The sequence below is a fragment of the Rana temporaria genome, chromosome 5 (assembly GCF_905171775.1).
Source record: "Rana temporaria chromosome 5, aRanTem1.1, whole genome shotgun sequence".
Lineage (NCBI taxonomy): Eukaryota > Metazoa > Chordata > Amphibia > Anura > Ranidae > Rana > Rana temporaria.
In genome coordinates this window covers 222,653,797-222,660,495 of record NC_053493.1, presented here as the reverse complement: position 1 = coordinate 222,660,495, position 6,699 = coordinate 222,653,797, and the positions used below count along the sequence as shown (strand labels likewise).

At 45.3% G+C, this 6,699-nt stretch overlaps 1 long non-coding RNA gene across 1 annotated transcript; it reads left to right on the top strand.

Annotated features, from left to right (window-relative positions):
• The first annotated feature begins 5,582 nt into the window (after positions 1-5,582).
• On the top strand, positions 5,583-6,448 carry LOC120939622. Its single transcript, XR_005749318.1, has 4 exons — positions 5,583-5,643; positions 5,747-5,826; positions 5,951-6,025; positions 6,292-6,448. It is a non-coding gene; the product is annotated as an uncharacterized LOC120939622 (long non-coding RNA).
• Positions 6,449-6,699: the final 251 nt, after the last annotated feature.

Sequence of the window (6,699 nt, the reverse complement as noted above, 5' to 3'; positions counted from 1 at the left end):
GCAAGCCATCGCATATTTGCCTTGGGATGCTGCGAACATTAGTTCATATCCTATGTGCGTATTGACTGTTGTGAATATTTCCTGCATTACGGGGACCCTCTTGTCTCTCCAGTGGCGGGTGATAGCCAATCTGGTACCCAGCAGTATATGGGAAACAATCCCTCTACTGATTTTTGGGATAGAATCTATCTCCAGCGAGAGTACAGCAAACCCCGGGGTTTTAGGCACCCTCCCCTGTACTACTTGGGTTACTAGGTCAAAAACTGCGTTCCAGATCGGGCGTAAGTGAGGGCACTCCCACAGTATGTGGAATAGGGTGCCCACATGGCCACATCCCCTCCAGCATAATGGAGATGCTTGAGGGCTAAATTTTGAGATCCTAAAAGGGGTCAAATACCATCTTAGTAGCACTTTCTGGTGTTGTTCCCAAAGGTTTATGCATCTAGTGGAGGCGTAAGTAGTTTGTAGAGCACGTTGCCATTGTTCCGAGGAATAATAAGTAGTTAGGTCTCTCTCCCACGCTTCTATATTAGTGGTTTTCGTAAATACTAGTTTATTACTTATAGCACTATAGAACAGGGAAATCCCTTTTATGTTGGTGTGTTGGTTGGTGAAGTATAGTGTTATCCTCCAGTGGAGTTGGATCGAGAGAGGCGGACCATTCTTAAGGAAATGGCATATTCGCAGGTAGGTAAAGTATTCAGCCTCCCCCAAGCCAAACTCCACCTGGAGTGATCTAAATGTCTTTCCTAAGGGGCCTATCATTAAGTCGGAGATGTAAGCTATTCCCTTCTTAGACCAATGAGTCTGGGATAACGGCTGTGAGACATGTTATCGGTAAAGAAAAGGTCTTCCCAGGATGATGCATCTGGGGTATCTGCGTAAGCATATCCCACGCTTTCAAAGAGGCTATCATAGTGGGAGACATTCCGTCTGGAGGCCTAGATGGAAGAACAGATGCCATTAGAAGATCATAGAGACTCCCAAGGGTATATTGGATTTCCTCCAGTTCTTTCCATCTCTTGGCTGGCGAACTAGGGAACCACGTCTTAAGTTGTGTCAGAATAGCAGCCGTGTGATAGTCTCTGACCACTACATTTCCCACCCCTCCTGCTCCCCTAGAAGCTATGGAATTCCTAAATGCCCACCTTGCTTTCCTGCCTTTCCATAGGAAACGATTTATCAGAGCTTGGAGTTTACCAAAAAAGGAGTTAGGGGCTGGGATGGGGAGAGTCCTGAACAAGTAAATTATTTGTGGGAGGACCATCATTTTAAAGGCCGCCAGGCGGCCCGACCACAGTAGCTCGCTTTTAGCCAACCCCTGTAGCTTAGCTGGGAAGGAGGCCAGGAATGTTGTATAGTTGTACGTGTATAGTTCCTTTGATGTAGCCGTCAGTGTGATACCCAGATATTTAATTCCTTTGTTGCTCCAGGTGTACGGAAACCGTGAACTGAGTGAACATCTTAATCCATTACTAATCCCCATCCCCAAAATAAAAGATTTATTTTCATTAACTTTGTAGTAGGAAAGTTTCCCAAACATTTGAAGAGTTTCATGTACCGCATCCAGGGAAGTATTGGGGTTTGTAAGCATCAAAATAATGTCGTCAGCGAAAAGGCTGATAACGTGTTCCGTTTTAGACGTGAGAAATCCACTGATGTCGCTATGTGTTCTAATATGCGATGCAAGGGGTTCTAGAATTAAGTTGAAAATCAAGGGTGATAAAGGGCACCCCTGGCGGGTGCCATTGGTGATAGTAAAGGGTCTAGAGAGCGTCCCAGAGGTAAACACCCTGGCCGACGGCGATGAGTATAGGGCCAATATTGCAGAGAGGATAGGTCCAGTGAACCCAAACCTCTCTAGGACCATCTCCATATACCCCCAGTGGACCCTATCAAAGGCCTTCTCTGCATCCAGAGCAAGGAGCAGAGAAGGCCTTCGCTGCACCTGTGCCAGGTGAACAACATTGATCAGCCGCCTCGTGGCGTCTGAGGCCTGTCGCCCCTTGGTGAATCCGACCTGGTCCGGATGAATCAGTACAGGCAATATATCCACTAGTCGGCTTGCAATAAGTTTGGCGTATAATTTAATGTCGCTATTCAATAGTGAAATAGGTCTAAAGTTGGCTGGAGTATCCGGATCCTTCCCTGGCTTGGGCAAGGTCACGATAAGTGCTTCTAGCATTTCTGAGGGGAAGGACGAGGAGGCGGCAGCTTTGCTAAATACTTTTTGGAGGTAGGGTGTCAGGATGGTTTTAAACATCTAAAAGTATTCCCCTACAAAACCATCAGGACCTGGGGATTTGTTGGAGGGGAGGGAATCAATAATTTTTTGGATCTCCATAATAGTGAAGGGGGGATTTAGGGACTCAATTTGTGTCGGGGATAGTTGGGGCAAGGACACTTTGCTCAGAAAATCATTTATCATAGGGGCCGTGGGTTGATACATGTCTTTGTCTTCTTTTAAGTTATAGAGAGTGCCATAGTAATGGCTGAAGGCATCTGCCACATCTTGAGGGTGAAACATTTTTGTTTTGTGTAAGGGATGTAGAATGTAAGGGATTCTGGATTTGATTCGTCGCCCCTTAATTGTGTTTGCTAGCATTTTGCCAGCCCTGTTGCCCTGTGCATAGTATGTCATCTTTAACTTTTTGGAGTGTTTCTCAAAATCCTCTAGCAGGAGGAGCCTGAGGTCACTTCTCAGTTGTGTGAGCCTGGCAGATAATGCCTGTGAGGAATGTTTTTTATTCTCACATTCTCCCCTTGCAATTTCCTCTGTGAGGTCCCTGATTTTTTTATGCCGCTGCCTCCTCGCCCTAGCCCCCAGTTGAATAAGTATCCCCCGAATATACGCCTTATGGGCAGACCACAAGGTGAATTGATCCTGAGCAGGTGTGTCGTTTATATCAAAAAATTCCTTTAGGTGCTTTTCTACGGTTTGTCGCACATCAGGTTGTTGCAATAGGAACGTGTTAGCTCTCCAAACTGGGGGAGGATTGGCGGGTAAAGCATCCTTAAGAGATATAGAAATTGAAGCATGGTCCGACCACGTTATGTCGTTAATAGATGCGGAGACAGTCCTAGTTAGAGTGTTGTAGTCAGTCAAAAACAAGTCTATCCTCGTATAAGTGCGATGAGGAGCCGAAAAAAAGGTAAAGTCTCTTTCCCCAGCATGGAGACATCTCCATACATCGAACAACTCTGCGTTATGGATAGATCCCTGAAGGGAAGCTCACATTCTATGTGCTCTGGTCGTGGAGTCCATGGCCAGGTCTGGCACAGCATTGAAGTCCCCACACATCACAAGAAGGCCTCTCTTAATATACTGTAGTTTCCTCATTAATTTGTTGAAAAATTGTGTCTGGTGGACATTCGGAGCATATACGTTAACAATTGTGTATGTCACTGAGTTGATATCACACACCAGGACCAGGAACCTCCCCCCAGGGTCAGCCAACTCCATGTGTAATGTGAAGGTTACTGTGTCTCGTATGGCTGTTAGTACCCCCTTCGTTTTGGTGTTAGCGTTAGCAACGAATACATGGGGGAAGTTTCTGTGGGAGCACTGGGGTGGGGATTCTCTGCTAAAGTGTGTTTCCTGAGCGCATATGATGTCACTTTTATGTAGCGTGGCTTCTTTCCACATGGACCGTCTCTTGACAGGGTGGTTTAGGCCCCTAGCATTAATAGATAAGATTGTGACCGGCATCTGCGTACTTGGGGAGATGTGTGTTCTGTGGCAAGTTCGATCCCTGGAGGATCGTAACTCCCCCTGGCGGGCCTTGTCCCAGTGTTTGTTTAGGCTTATGAACATGACTACTCACTGCGACCCCGAATTGGCAACTAACTCTGGAGACGACCATCCGAGCCGTAGGTCCATGGTGCGGAGATTGAGCATACCATCCAGCAGAGCTCCATCCTGAGGGTACTTTGTCATCTGCATGTATCCAAAAATAATAGAAAAAAGAAGAAAACAGAAAGGTAATACAAAAAATTAGTTGGGATATCAACGGACATCCAGCCATTTCCATGGCAACAGAAGGTATCACAAAAAGGTCATGCCCGGGTGCAGTTGAATACTGCTCAGGTTCAAGGAGGGGTAAGTTCATGCCCAAAACCCATCGCGGTTACCACGAGAGACCTTAAAGATCCTAACGAAGGACAAAGTGGAGATTACTTATGTGATCTGGCGTTCCTTTGTGTAACCTGTTTCCAATCGGGGGTAACAATTGCTCTTTGGGAAGTTGGTTTGTCGCTCTCACTGGAACTCGGCAGGATCTCCCATTCTTTCAGTAGCTTGATTCCCCTGTCCACAGTGTCAACATTGAATGATCTATCTTTGTATGTGATGACAAGCTTAGTGGGAAAGCCCCATTTGTAGGGGATACTATGGTTCCTTAGAGCCTTGTTGATAGTGCCAAGATTCCGCCTTTTTTGCATGGTGTGCTGGGAGAGATCAGGGTAGAATTGCAGGTTTTGGAATCTGGAGGGAATATTCTCATTTCTGCGCATCGCCTGCATTAGCTGCTCCTTCACATGGAAAAAGGTCATGCGCAGAATCACATCTCTGGGTACATCAGCAGGCAGGAAGGCAGGTTTTGGAAGCCTGTGTATCCTGTCTATTGTAATGTCCACTTCGGTAAGGTTAGGGAGGAGGGATGAGAATAAGTCGATCGCATATGATCGCAGATCCAGGGGTTGTATTGACTCAGGGACTCCCCTTATTTTCATATTGTTCCTCCTGGATCTGTATTCAATGTCTGCTAATTTGTTTTTGATCCATTCACTGCTTTCCTCCTGAGCTTCACTAGTATCCACTAGACTATTAATGGTGGAGGCATACTCCCCCATCTTTGTTTCGATGTGTTCCACCCTGTCTTCCACCTCCCTCAGCTCCCCACTCACTCTATGGATACAGTTCATCATATCTGCTTGAAGTGAGCTACGTAGTGTCACCAACATGTCTCTAAGTACAGTGTCCATCACAGGCTGGTTACTAGTAGGGAAAGTGGCAATGGAGTCTGGTACTTCACGTGTGTCATCCCCAGAGTCTGACGTAGGGCTCACTGCAGGGCCGCATCCAGCGCCATCCATCCTCATCCGAGCTTTTGCAGGGCTGTCGGAGGGGGAAGTAGTGGATTGTTGGTCTCCCTGAGGGGACATCTGTGATCTGTAGTCCGAGCGGGTTCCCCCACTGCGTTTGGTCTGGCTATTAGGCACTGGAGTTGAGGCCGCGCCGGCGCCATCTTGCCTGCCTCCGTCCCTCGGGACTGTAAACATGTCCATCAGGCGCTGAGGTTTCACGGAGCCCTTCCGTTTGTTGGTCATGATCCCCGAGTGTGCCCCGATCGGATCGCACAGTTGTAGGGCCAAAATTTGTCCTTTTGCAGGTTGTTTAATGCCGTTGTTCGCTCGTGGATTGCGGAGCTCTCTCTCTATGCTGCCATCCGGCTCCGCTGCAGGCCACGCCCCCCCGGATTTGGGGTTTTCATGAGCTGTAGGCCATAATCATCACAATTATGACAAATCATGTCTTGAACTATCTTGCTTTGCATGTAATGAGTCTATCTCATATATTTGATCTTTCTATCACCAGCTGATGTTTGCTTGCACTCAGACTGTTCATCTAGTTAAATACTCCATGTAAGTTGATCCCTTGCTTACACTTAATAATTTAGTTACCCATGTTCTCACTAACTTTATGAAGTATACTAAATCTATTCAAACACCTTTTTTTTTTTCTCAGATGAATTGAGGCTCTTCAGTGCCCATGTTATTGTCTTACTTAATTCCCCTGTATTCACCTTGATTTTATTACGCTTCAAGGTATGGCTGTTTTACATATATTAACCCTATTGACTCTATTATGGATTTGTTTAATTAGTTGAAACAGATCATAATTTAATAACACATATTCTAACATAGATTCTTTTTCTTCTGTATTTTTAAGTCCTGTCAGTTGAACTTGGATTTCAATATCCACCCTGAGGGGGTTTTTCCTTGACTGGCTGTGCATGAAGCTAGGGTAGGTTTTATTTCTCCTACCTATGGAATTTTGCTGCCAGCCCCCTCTCATGGGCTGAACAGCATTGGCTGCTACCAGGCTGTGGATATATGCGCATTTGCTCCTATGAACTTTGGTTTCTCTTGCCCCGCCAGAGATCCCAGCCAAACTTTTGTTTGTACTCTATATACATGACATGTTTTGTTGAACATATATAATCAAAGTTCTTTTAGAGCTTATATTGTATGCATATGTTAAAATTGTTTTATTCTTTTTCATCTCTTTAGAGTAATCTAGAGAGACGATCTTGTCCTAATTCCCCTGAAGAAGCCAAGAGGCGAAACTAGTAGGGTCGACCTGATCGAAAAAATTATTTCTAGATCTTGCTCCCACAAAATAATTTATGCACTATCTGTACATTGAATTACTATATTTTGTAAAAATTGAATGAATAAACCTTTTTTATATATTTTTATATATACATACATACTTTGTCTGGTTTTCTTCATCGCACCGCAATAATCCCCCCAACTCTTCCAAAAAATTCCCCTCCTTTGAATCTATTTTGGGATGAGGTGCTGTATCCTTTTTTAGGACTCTCGATCACATACCCCCCAATCTACCACGTATTTAGGTGTTTCAATTCACCGTCCAATCCGTGGTCGACAGTCCTTATAATAAACCAGACAAACTGT